Consider the following 13,815-nt stretch of genomic DNA (forward strand, 5'->3'; position numbering starts at 1 on the left):
AACCAGAACCGGCGGCAGAAGAAACCGCGGATGTGTTTGTCGCTTGCACCCTCGAGCTCCAAAATGTATTGCGCACATGCTACAGCGCTCGAAAAACTCGGTACGTACGGAAGTGTGAAGGTCTATCAAGTTACGCAACGCCCACGGCATTGCAAATGCAACGCGCCTAGCAACTTGCAAAGGCAACTTGCAAAGCCTTTGTCCAAAGAGTTGTTTGTGTTCTGTGAGCTCAGCAGCAAGCCTACGTTCACTTTTTAAATGACCTGAAGCTGCAACATTCTATATTCAGCTTTTCTTGCACGATCCATGACCGTGATTTCAATAAGCAACGGGAAAAGCAAGAAGACTCGCGAAACCAGACAATTTACTTCGCTTGCGCAAGATAGCGAGGAATATGTAGCGTATGACAATGCCGGTAATCTCCGACTGTGAAGTGAGAAAAAGTACGGCAGACTTCGAGTTCGGGATTAACGCAAAATGATTCGGTCCCACTATTAATTCCGCCGACAAAGGCACAAAAACGTCACGACCATTCACAACGCACAGGGCCGCAACTAACGCCTACTCCTCGATAAGTGGCGCCACCTATCGTGTGCTGCGCTATACACAATCCCAACCGCCACTGCCTGCCGAGCCGCATTCCTTCCGTCTCGTTTCCCCGCGCCAGACCAGCGGCCAGGTCGGCGGCACCAGCGGGGCGCTTACAAAACGGTTTCAGTGATATGCGATAGACGACAGAACCTTGTGCGAAAGAGGATGAAGAACCAAGCAGTAAGCACAGGTGAAAACAGCGGAGTTATGTCAGCCCAAAAGGTGCGTCGATACCCGTTTGTTCGTCCCAAGTACCGGCTGCTCCTTGGTGGCAACTTTTTTCTTTTTTTTTTTTTTTTTTTGTGCTCCTCCCATGAATGTAGGTTGCGGCAGTCGCTGCGCCACCTACTGATGCCGACTAGGAAAGTGCGCTGCTCACATGAAAGTTCAGTGCATGTCATGCTCAAAAACATGCTTTGCGTAGTCTTAGTTAGCGCGGTTAGGCATGAGCCAGAGTTGGTTACTAACCTCACACGTGATGATTCCGTCAGACGGCGCATAACGACGTCACGTGAGCGATGCTTGGCGCTGTTCCTTCAACTTTGTAGATGAAGTCCGGTGCAGCAACCAAGAAATTCGCGCGGGAAAGAAGCGACCAATGAGCACACGAGAAGTACTCGATGCGTGCTGTCTCGGTAACAGTCGGCGGCTGCGTTCAGAGCACGGAAGAACTCCGCGTCGCCCGCGGATGAATACTGTGCGCGCTGCGGCTGCTGACTGCACGAGAAATTAAATAGTTCATCAAGCGCGTTTGTGTTTATCACGCTCTGCGAAGAATACAACCCAGTGTAACATTGAAGTATTTATTCATTTTACAACTTTCCGATCCTCGTGATATGTTTTCGCTTGGAGCATTAGAATTTTCAGGTGCCCAACGTGCAGACGGGCGCCGCAATGGGAATGGCCACGGCGCGGAAGGGCACAATATCGGCACGGATCTTTAGAGTGACTGCGCTTGTTACGCTCAGTAAAGATACTGCGATTACGTTTTGAACACTACGCTGCGCGAATCGTTTGCTATTTTTATGTTTCATGTTTTTACTGCCTATGTGGGGCCTGTGTCACCTCGCTGTGATCAACGGGAGCATCGGCGTGAATGTTCCCACGTCACCCCGCAACACCGATCCTATTTAATTATGTCTGTTAGACGCATTGACGTAACTGATGTAAATTGGCAATGGAAGAGTAAGCAGCCACGGGAGCAACAATGAATTTTAATTGTTTTCGTTCGCGTACGTGTGTTTCTCTTCTCGTCCTTCACAGCTCTGCATGATTATAAGTTATTAGCAGTGAGGTAAAGAATAACTAGCCAAGGTTTCCTGCTAAGTTCCCGAAATGAATTGCAGTATTAGTATTAACACGCGGATCACATTGTTACCAGTTCGGAACGATTTTAGAAAAGCATAGTGAACTTGCCCGCTGACACCAGCTATAAGGTTCGATTTTTTTTTTTTTTTTTTTTCATGTTATACGTCGCACGATACTTACCGTCGCCCCTGTGACATTGATTGTTGACAGGGTTCAATATTTGTACATGCCTGGATCCGTTTTTCTTTTTCAGTTCTCACTTTGTTAGAGCTCGATTAAAAGCACCCTACTCAGCGTAATATACATGCTGACTGGCGTTTGTCCTCACAATAAAGAATATATCTTCCAGCGTTTCTCTTCCTTCTTGTATTCCGCTGTCACACATAATTGCCCGTTGCACTTTTGTATGCGATTGACACATACCGGGCAGCTCATTCTTCTTAGCAGTCAGGAGCGTTTTTGAGTCTGGTTGCAAATTTACCGACACACCGCTTCCAGAAAAAAAAAAAAGACATTCATGGAAAGCGCAGCAAACTTTACAGCGCTAACACTTATGCTTTCTGCACTCATGCCTGTCTGCAGCCACTGGAAGCAGCTGGGTGTGGGTACAAACGTCCCCAGAAGATCTGGCCCCGAAATAAAGGCCCCCTGAGGAAGCGGCTCCAAACGCCTCTTTTCGAAGCAATTCACTCCTAAGAAGCGGAACACCAGGTCAAGCGAAAAATTGCCGTAACGATAAATCTGACTTCATCAGTTGTGGAACATTTTTTACCGGAGACGTTTGTTCCGGGGTGATTTTTTCCGGAGACATTTCCTCCGGTGTCGTTTTGATCGGAATCCGGAAGCATCTGCCAAGTCAGACACGTAAGCTACTCCTGGGCCATACACGCAAGTTTATATGCCTTAATTCAAGCGGGGATTTATCCTACGCTGAGTGATATTTACATCACGTGTTAGAGTACGAGTGTATGCCAATAGGATGATGAATATATTCGAACAAAGACCTTAGTGAGCGCACTTAGTTTCCATTTAGGCTAACCAAGCTAAATAGGCCGTGATTTTTTACACATCCGTGCTCCTTCCGAGCCACGTTCATAAAACACGTCAGTGCACACTGGAAACCCCGCAGCGAGGCTGTCCAGTCAACTCAATGACAGCGGCGACTTATACATGGTGACATAATACGCATGCTGCATTTAGCTCCTTTTCACATGACAGTAATAAAATTAAGGTTATAATACTAGTGCTCCATCATCACAGTAGTGGCAGAGTCCGGAGGTATAAGGTCCTCATGAAGAGAAAAAAAAGAAAGCCTGTTCCTACTGCGGGCAAAATTTTGATCTGCTAGGATACACAGACATACTACGAGGCGACAGTAGAGGACGAAAGAGTGTATATACTAGGACTATATACTGGTTCACTACAATGGGCCCTATCAAGTGGCTACGCCACTGCCTGCCCTGCTGGCCCTAAGCAGTCCAACGATTTTAAAGCTTGGAACAGTAATAACACGACTCTATATGCTTGCAAAGCGATGCAGTAGGCATTTTCACAGATGTGCACAGATGTGCACATATATGTACAGTATGGACATGCATACAATGCCACACCCCTTAAAGCCTGGCCCGCATGGAGAGTTTTATGCCCACAAATTTGTTTCGCCGGGGACAAAGAAAGAAGAAAAAAGGTGGGGGAGTCAACCTCTGGTGAGGTTATGTACTCAAGCATAAAAGTACATAATTCGTTGACAAAAAAAAAAGAAGAAAAAAACGTGGGGAGCCAGCCTCCGGCGAGGTTATGTACTCAAGCATAAAATTGCCCGATTTCCTATACCTGCATGGGTGTTTATTAGCGCGTGAAAAATATTAGCTAATCAGCAAGTCACGTCATGCCTTGCCAACGAGCGGCCAAATTTAGGAGGCCTATATGCTACACCTTATCACCTCAGCAAAGGTCACGTGACATACAACAATTACCATATATCAGCAAGTCGCGTCATGCCTTGCCAACGAGCGGGCAAATTTAGGAAGCCTATGCTACATCTTATCACCTCTGCGCAAGCCACGTGGCATATAATGAGTACCATATCAGCAAGTCACGTGGTCCTTGCAACGAGCAGCCAAATTTAGGAAGCCTATGCTACACCTTATTACCTCTACAAAGATCGCGTGGCATATATGGCAATTACCATATCAGCAAGTCACGTGGTGCCTTGTAAACGAGCGGCCAAATATAGGAAGCCTATGCTACACGTGATCACCTCTGCAAAGGCCACGTGACATATAATGATTACCATACCCAGTCGGAAAAAACTACAGACAATTTTCTGATGATACGACAGAATTTCTGTGCGGTTTTTGACAGGAAACCTGTTGTGACAACAGAATATTCTGTAGTAACATCAGAAATGTCTGTAGTTACAACAGAAAAGTGCCACAGAACTGCAGACAACAAAAATATACTACAGAAAAACTACAGAACTACAGAAAAGTACTACAGAACTACAGACAAATCTGATGGTTACGACAGAACTACAGGATATTTTGTCGTATTTTTGACACAGTTCGGTAGTTTTTTTCGACTGGGTATCAGCAAGTCACGTGGTGCCTTGTCGACGAGCGGCCAAATATAGGAAGCCTATGCTACACCTTATCACCTCTGCAAATGTCCCGAGGCACATTTCTCGTATGACAAGCATCATTTTTGTGCGCCCTGCAGTGGTGGCTCAGTAGTTAAGGAGCTCGATTGCTGAACCCAAGAACGCGAAGTCGAGTTTGTGGGAGTAAATAAAGAATTATCATCATCATCAACAACATGGCCGCGGCGGCCACTTTTCGACGGAGGCGAAAAACAGCTTGGCGCCCGTGTTCTGTGTCAAATTACTACCTTTCCCCTTGGTAAATGGCATACTACAGGACTAGTTGAGGACCTTTTGCTGTGTTGTTATAGTTGCGACTGATGCCTAGGTATGTGAAGAAAAAGCGGGTGTGGGCATTTTCTCTCAGTCCCTTGGCTGGTCTCGTCAGCGGTTGTTCTGTCTCTTGGCGCTTCTATGCTGGGACGTGCCGATGGGAATGTACGTATGCTCTGCCGTACAAATTTTCTACTAAAATCGAAACGTTTTCCATCGCAACTGGTTGTTATAATTTTTTTCCTTTATTGTTGATATACTTTTTGTCATTCCTAATTATGTATTTATTATTAAATTGGTATTATTACTTTATTAATCTCACGTATTACAATTTCAGCAAGCCCATGAACCACCCTCAACATCAAAATTCTAATCTCAGTTCTGCAGGTTGGAATCTCAGGAACTGTAATCACCGCTTGGTCGTGGCCAATCCCCCGTGTGGGTAAGCGCCATTTTTATGAGAACAACAGCAACATCCTGAGCATGCGTGAAGCCTCCTCGTCCGCCATTTATTTACGACTATGCCAGGCGAAAACGGTGTAGGAGTTCGCACCACATACTTTTCCACGAACGATATCCCATAGAACATCCATGCCACGAACTATGGCACGATAATTATGTGCAGTGCTAGCACCTTCTAGGCCTTCAAATATGCCTAAATCAAGCGAGGATACGTAGCCAAGTTCGCAGGCGATCTTTCGTCATGAATTAAATAGAACCAAGTGCAGGAGGAATGTGCGTCAGGGTATGTCCACAGATGACTCACGCGTATCTGGACAGGCTAGGCGAGACCAGCCCTGTCTGTATATAGTGCTTGGAAAATAATCCCGCCCCACTAATGTGAAATACACTTCTTCACAGAACATACGAGAGAGCCTCGGTAACCTGCCCCGTCAAATGTGGTTCGCCTTCCGAAACATGCGAGCACTTGCCTCCAGACATAACAATAACATTCTCACACTAATGGACTTTAGTGGGTCGGTTTCTTTATGCCGTGTGGCACAGCATCTACTTTCAAAGAGATATCAATGGTGCACCCAAGGTCATCGTTTTGTGACACCACTGCCAGGGCCAGGGTTGCCAGGTGCTCACAGCATGACCCGCCAAGCATTTTGTCCGACGTAGCCCAAAATAGCGAAACGTCGTCCATAAATATAACCCAAATTAGATAAACTAGAAAACTTCATACAATTAGGGTACACGAATTATTTCAAAAATTTATTGACGGAAAAGAAACAGGCACCTCTTTATAGCGCATTCACACTTGCGTGTCGCGAACGTGCACTTGGCAGGGCGGGAGTGCAAGGAATGGGCCTCACTCAGTCACCCTCGCGGACGAAGGAGCTGTACAATCCCCCCACCACTCATCCTTTATTTGACATACTCATCCCTGAGTCATCTTGAAGTCGACTGGATACTTTCCTGGGTGTACTAAGAAAGGAGAACTTCAGTCTGCTCGTTTCTTCGCGTAATACGAGAGTGGCATCTTGAAACGAGACCTTTCTGTTGGAAAACAAGCTTTGCAGAGAAGCTGACTTTCACAAGTTGTCCATTAAGTTGCTAGACCAGTTTTCGGGAACGCCGGGAAGCAGGAAAGGGAAGCAAACAAGCTTTTGTCCGGGAACAACCGACTCCTTCCGGTACCAAGTCCCCCATTCACCCATCCCACCCCCCTATCCCGAACAATCAACGAACCAGAGGCCAGGAGTGCAAGGGCCGGTCTTCTATTGTCCCACTACTCTGCAAGTAACCATTATGCTGCTCCCGCGCGGTGAGGGAGTCCATTTCCGGCAGTCGAAATATCAAGGAAAGAAAAGTGTGCTGGTTGCCACACCTGGTACGCATAGGTTTACACGGCTCAACGCTAAACCTTGTTGTAAAAAAGGCATTTGAAATAGTTTGGGCCTTTCAAGCAAAAATACAGCATAGCCCGAAGGCCATGGCAAGGGAACAAAGGCCCATAGCCTTTGGTGCAAAGCCACTGAAAGCCGTTATTCCATTTCCTCTTGTAGAGCGCCGATGGAGACCAGACCCTAGCTAGTGTCTGCTGGACTCGAGAACAGATTTTGTAACAATCTCCAAGTGCCAGTACGGAGCCCGACTGTTCTTCTCACATGGCTTGTGTCGTTTCGTCTTCCTCGAGCGACACCATCGTTCAAGATGGACCTGCGACAAGGTAGGACACCACGGCCAGAACTCTGCTTTTGGGAGATCATGTGTGGAGAGGCGCCAAATTAACTGCAAGAGGGTTCTCGAACGTTACCTAACACAAAGACGTGCTCAAATTAGACACGACCTTGTCCGGGCAAGGAGACGCGGGCGAAAAAAAAAAATACAAGCGGAGCCGGCAGTGAACAGGGCCCACATTCCGAGTTTGAGGCGCTTTCAGCAAACTAGAAACACGTACCCAGACGATGATAATGCATCCCATGCTGACCAGGAAGAGCAAAATCAAATGGTGCCATGGGAACCGGATTCTCGCATATTAAAGGGCCGAACGGAGGATCACAAAACCGCAGCAAAAGAAAGCACCGCATTTTGGTTTTGATTTTCCTTGGTTGCAAGATAGCGGCAGGACCACCAGTCGAGTGGTCGAATCCAGAAAACGCCGAGGCTTGATGTCGACGGGAAGGCTAAGATGAATGAAGAAGTCGGTGCCGATGATAGATGTACTGATGTCAACCACGAAAACCCACTTGAAACTCGACAGAGATCTTCGGTGCGCAAAATGCTGCTCGTAGATCGGAAAGCGTGGGCCGTTCATGGCGAGCAGGTAGGCGAGCAGTGCGGCCAAATGTTTTAGCTTACCGTGATCCGCCACCGCGCGTTTTATGCGCATGACCAGATCCCTTGACGCCGATAGATGGCGCCACATACTGGATGTCGGCACATAGACCTGCCGCGTCCGGGCCAATCAGCTTGTGCGCCCGCCCACGCACGGTAGCGGGTCACGGTGACGGATCGCGGATCACGGCAAGCTAAATCTCTCTACTGACTTGGGTTCCGGAACCACCAGTATCAGTCAGGGATGTGGTGCCGGTGGTCTTGCCTGTCACGCAGAAAAGGCGACTTTGTTCGAGCCCTTGACCGCTCGCTGCCGCGAAGCCCGGTTTCCCGCTAAGGAGTACAAGAGCAGCCAGAGAATGGCGTTGGCGCCGAAGCGGCGGCAGTAATAACCGAGCGGTGGCCGAGATGGTGAGGCTAAACGGCATTCCGACGAACTGGCACGGCACAGCGGGCGCTGCCAGTGATGCAGGAGTAGTAAGCCGGGCGCCGCGGCACATGTAGGCTCCCTATGCAGGAGGCACCCTCGAAGCCTGGAATCGACGTCGCAGCGAGCTGTTCGATGCAGGGGTAGAACTGATCGATAGCAACTGTCGCGGCCGTTTAATCCGATTAGCAATGGATCAACGGCTGGGTCACAACGATGGCAGCGTTGGTAGAGCTGGTGGCAAAATGGCGAGAAACGAGGAGCTTATATCGGCTCAAGTTGGCGAGTTTTGTGAGGTCCATGGACAAAGCAGCGGCCAGGGTCATCTAGGAAAAAAATAATCTTGGTCGTTAACAGTACCTCCACAATAGCTCAAATCGGTGAACCGACATGGCTCAAAGGTTACATCACTTATTACAAATTACGGTTAGGTTACTTATTATGAATCTACCCCACCTTGAGGGTTTCCCCTAAATATTCGCCCAATGGAGAAAGAAGGCTGCCTAACTAATGGAAGTCCGGAAATGCAGGAAATAATTAAGAGCCTACATACGGCAGCAAGCCGAAAAAAATATGCGAAACCACAAGAGCACGCACATGCGTTCTAATCAGAAAAATTTAGGGGGAAACTCAAAACGATGGAGGTCAGATTATGCAAGATAGGAGCAAGCGGAAAAAAAAAAAGAGCAGGCTCCAAGAAGGCAGGCAAAACAAAAAAAAGAAAGAAATATAGCGCGAGGAAGAGGAAACCTGTACGACAGAAGAAGACAAACAAGATGAGAAAAGAGAAAGAAAGCACCAAAAGTAACGATATAAAAGTCAGAAGAAGCACACGTACACAACAGTGGAGCCGCTCCGTTCGGCAGTTCAGCCAGTACAAACCAAAGCACACCGCAGACAACCGCTCAACAGTGAGGACCGCCGAGGAAAAGGCCAAGTGACCGCTGCCTACGTAGGCTTTCCAGAACGTCTCGAGTGGCAAGGCAGGCACTTCCCCCAAATGCACCAGCCCAATCTAAATTGGCAGGTGGCAGCACCACGCCCCTTTGCTGATACAAAAGCGCGGCCGCGACACCACACTAACAAAAAAGAAAAATGAATACGTCTGCTGTCCTACTTTATATCTTGAGTAGCAGAGACACTCGCCTTTTAGGCGCCTGGGCCGCCCGAGGCAAGGCGGGGCCGGTGTAATGCCGAGTCACGCGGTCCGCCCGTTTCCCGAAGCAGTGATTTCGGTTATCGTGCGGATCCCGATTTACCACCTCCGAAATATTTATCGCGCTACGATCCGCTTCGGCGAGAATGCAGCGAGACCCCAAGTGGCCAGGTGCGAGCGCTAATATCAGGCAATGCGCAAATGAATGCCCACAGAAGTTGATTGCGCTACGCGTTGGAGTCTCCTACAGGCGCGCCTGGCGCCTAAGGTACGCTCTAATCAGGAGCACCAATGCAACCCAAGTGGGGGTTACAGTGCTGCTGAGACTTAACAGCTGTGCTAAAACTCTCACAGAAGTAGGGGGCTGGATCGTCGAGCAACGCAAGCGTTAAGTGTATTTTCACGGGCATCGCGCAGACTCACTTTTTATCGATATCATATGTGAAGTTGACCGGACTAGAACAGTCATAGGTCGCCTTGATAAGGAAAGCAAAAAAGAAAAAAAAACAGCCATATATGCATTACAATTGTTATAGCAGCAAACAACTTCGGAACGCAGCAGACAATATCCCTCTAAGGATACCTTCAGCCAATGGCGAAGGCCTATTCTCAACACGTTAGGTGATTAACCGCAGCGTCATAAAAAACCGGTAGACGCTGGTGTCTATGCCGCTGCATCTTTGAGTTGTAGACAACTATGAGCACTGCCCCTCTATTATAGCCTGTGTTTACCCGACCTTTTCCCCTCGAAGGACAGCGAACGCCAATCGGATTGCAACCGATTTCACTCGCATAGCGCCTTTAGGGATAATATTGCCAGCGCATAAAAGACAAGCCGAGAAGTACCTTTCAGAAAAAAGGAACGGCAACGCGCCCACGTAGCCAAGCCCTGGGCTGTTTAACACTTTCTCCACAAATGTTTTTTCCACGGCAGACGAAATGTGCATCTGTCATTCAAAACTCTTTAAGCAAGGCCTATCGGCGAGTAGAAATTCTAGATGAGACATATGTAACGAATATGCACTGAACTCAATGTATCGGTCAATGACCGCAAAAATTCAACACCAGTGCTACGAAAGTGGAATGCAGGACAGAATTATGAGATAGGCGGTCGACCCCCTCCCACATCCAAGCGAAAACGTCCCCCAAAAAGGTGCAAGAATTCCAAGAAATACAGGATTCCAAAATGACGCCACCCTCCCTCCCCTTCTACGAATGACATAAATCCGCCCCTGGTGGGAAGGGCAACTAATGGATGTGTACAGCATATGTTACAAGAATTCAAACTTCACACCTCACTCCCCCCCCCCCCTCCCCCCCCCCCCCCCGCTCCATCAGCACACAAAACAGTACGCCTCCGGTAAAATAAATACTCAGTAGATGATAACAAGCGTAAAAGCAGAGCCACTACAAGCGCGAAGCGCTCTCAGATGGACTACGATAAACGAAGGCCGCGCGAACACGGCAAAATGCGATCAGCATAGACGGAGGTGCACAAGATGGCTGCCGCTGTCACCCTGCACAACGGCCTCCCTCCTCGACGCCGATGCAGCCGGACTACTTTTTCTTCCCCACGAGCGCCTCAACACCCGAACCAGAACCGGCAGCAGACGAAACCACAGCAGTGTTTCGGTCGAATGTATGCTACAGCACTCGTGAAACTCGGTACGGGCCATGGGTACAGAAGTGCGAAGGTTTATCAAGTTAGGCAACGCCCACGGCCTAGCTGTTCATGCAACTTGCAAAGCCTTTACGAATGTTCTATCGGTGCTGTGCTCTCACTCGCAAGCCTACGTTCAATCGTTCATTACCTAAAGCTACAACAGTCTAAATCCAACTTTTATTCCACGATCCATGACTGTGATTTCAATTAACAACGGGAAAAGCAAAAGGAAAGAACACTCGGAAAACCATAAAATTTCCTTCGCTTACGCAACAGCGAGGAATATGTGAAGTATGACAAGGCCGGTAATCTCAGAGTGTGAAGTGAGAAAAAGTACGGCGGACTTCGAGATTAATGCAATATGATTCGATCCCATTATTAATTCTCAAGACAAAAACACCAAAATGTCACAACCATTCACAACGCACAGGGCCGCAGCCGGCGCCTACTCCTCGATAAGTGGCGCCACCTGTCGTGTGCTGCGCAATACACAAACCCAACCGCCACTGCGTCGTCTTCCCGAGCCAGGCCAGCGGCCAGACCGGCAGCACTGGCGTGGCGCTTATAAAACTGTGTCAGTGACGTGCGATAGGCGACAGACTCTTGTGCGGAAGAGGACGAAGTACCCAGTAGTAAGCACAGGTGAAAACAGCGGCGTTCTATGAGCTCAAAAGGTGCGTTTCGATGTCCATTTGCCCGTCCGCTGCTCCATCACGGCAACTGTATATGTATTTTTTGTGCTCTTTCCATGAAAATAGGTTGCGGCAATCGCTGCGCCACCTACTGCTGCCACCTAGGAAAGTGCGCTGCTCACTTGATACTAGTTCGGTGCATGTAGTGCAGAGAAACATGCTTTGCGTAGTGTTGGTTAGCGCGGTTAGCGCGGTTAGGTATGAACCAGACTGGGTTACTAACCTTGCACGTGGTGATTCCGTCAGACGGCGCATAACAACGTCACGTGAGCGATGTTGTTCCTTCAACTTTGTAGATGAAGTCCGGGTGCAGCAAGCGAAAAATTCACGCGGGAAAGACACGACCAAGGAACATACGTGAACTCGCTGCGTGCTGTCTCGGTAACCGTCGGCGGCTACGTTGGGAGCACGGAAGAACTCCTCGTCCCCCGCGGATGAATACTGTGCGATGCGGCTGCTCACTGCACGATAAATTAAATAGTTCAACACACGCTTTTGCACTTGCAACGCTGTACGAAGAATACAACGCGATGTAACATTAGAACATTTTATTCATTTTACGATTTTCCGGTCCTCGTGATATGTTTTCGCTTGGAACATTAGAATTCTGATGTGTCCAAGGTGCAGGCGGCCGCGGCATTGGAAATGGCCACGGAGCGGAGAGGCATGATGTCAGCATAGATCTTCAGAGTGACTGCGCTGCAAGGTACTGCAAGTAAGGTTCGGACACTATTCGCTAGCTGCGAGAACCGTTTGGTATTTTTATGCTTTAGGCTTTCACTGCCAATGCAGGGCCTGTGTCACGTAGCGGTCATCAACAAGGGCATCGCCGGTAATGTCCCTGTGTCACTCAACAACACCGATCCTATTTAGTGATGTCTGTTGGGAGGTGTATAGACCATGCAGTACCAACTCTCCGGGCATACCCTAACGGAGAGCGCTGCGGAATACACGGGGCTTAACTGCAAAATGGTAATGGACCAGCAAGCAGAGTCGACAGCAACACTGCATTTTACTTGTTTTCGCTTGCGTACGTACATTTCTCTTCTCGTCCTTCACCGCTGTGCGTGATAGTTCTTCGCAGTGAGATAAAGAATAACGAGCCAAGGTTTCCTGCTAAGTTCCTGAAATTATTTGCAGCATTATTATCAAAACACGGATCAGGTCGCTACCAGTTCGGAACAGTAGAAAAGCAAAGCGAACTTGCCCGCTGGCCAGCTATCAGCGTCGATTTCTATCCATGCTATACTTACGTCGCTCGATAATTAGCGTCGCTCCACAGTGACATCCATTGTTGACACAGTTCAGCATTTCCACATGTATTAATCCATTTTTTCTTTTTCAATTCTCGCTTCATTAGAGCTCGAATAAAAGCACCTTATGCCACGTAACATACATGCTGAATGGTGTTTGCTCCCCGCAATAAAGAACATGTCTCCCAGCGTTTCTCCTGCAACGGGCAGTTACGCATAACTGCCCGTTGCACTCTTTTTATCTGCTTGGTACATACCGGGCAGCTCATTCTTCTTAGCAGCCAAGAGCGTACTTTTTTATTTTCTTTTAGTCGCAAATGTGCCGACACACCGCTCCCACATGCAAAAAAAAAAAAAAAAACAAAAAAAGACATTCATGCAATGCAAGCATTGAAAACGCTGCGCACTTTGGAGCATTTAGTGTGCTAACACTTAAGCCTTCTTCACCGATGCCTGTCTGCACTGTGCGGCCATTGGAAGCTGCTGCCGTCAGACACGTACGCTACTCCTGGGACATCCAGGCAAGTTTATGCGCCTTAATTGAAGCGGATATTTATATCTACGTCTTGTGATATATAAATATAATTGGTTCACAGGAAGGGAAAGGCGCAGTATCTCCCTATTGCAAAAACCAGTGCCACTGGGAGCCAGCGCCCCAGCGCCATACCTGATTATGGTCCCAGTATGACACTGGGACGCGGCATACTGGGACGCTCCGCGCTGGCGGCACTGTTCGCCCGGAAAAAAAAGGCGTGGGATAAAAATTAAAAAATTAAAAAGTAACGAAACAAGTTAGGTACATAAAACAAAAAAAAAAGTAAAAAAAAAAAGAAAAAAAAATTTGTGCACTAAGCGTGCCTCGAACTAAGTCCCTAGGTACATTCCAATCACTAGCTCAGCACGCTAACCACCGAGAACTGGTTTTTCTATAAACATTTTTGCATTTTATGTCATGACACGCATTTATAAGGTTGGGACTTCATGTTTCGCAGTCTACAGGCCATTGCTACTGCTCTAACAATTGCAACTT

The 13,815-nt window shown here is 48.0% G+C and overlaps 1 protein-coding gene across 3 annotated transcripts in view; it reads right to left on the reverse strand.

Moving 5' to 3' along the window:
• Nucleotides 1–11,902, reverse strand: part of egg (SET domain bifurcated histone lysine methyltransferase eggless) — a 159,562-nt gene extending 147,660 nt beyond the window's left edge. Inside the window, exon 1 of one of the 3 annotated variants that reach the window (XM_084601773.1) lies at nt 11,756–11,902. The gene's annotated coding sequence lies outside the window, so the exon portion shown is untranslated. Of the gene's footprint in view, nt 1–1,059; nt 1,251–11,755 lie in introns of those variants that run through there. The other 2 variants (XM_084601778.1, XM_084601772.1) reach the window with 2 other exon arrangements.
• Nucleotides 11,903–13,815: the final 1,913 nt, after the last annotated feature.

The sequence above is a fragment of the Amblyomma maculatum genome, chromosome 4 (assembly GCF_055883805.1).
Source record: "Amblyomma maculatum isolate TAMU_Amacu chromosome 4, ASM5588380v1, whole genome shotgun sequence".
In the NCBI taxonomy this organism is placed as follows: Eukaryota; Metazoa; Arthropoda; class Arachnida; order Ixodida; family Ixodidae; genus Amblyomma; species Amblyomma maculatum.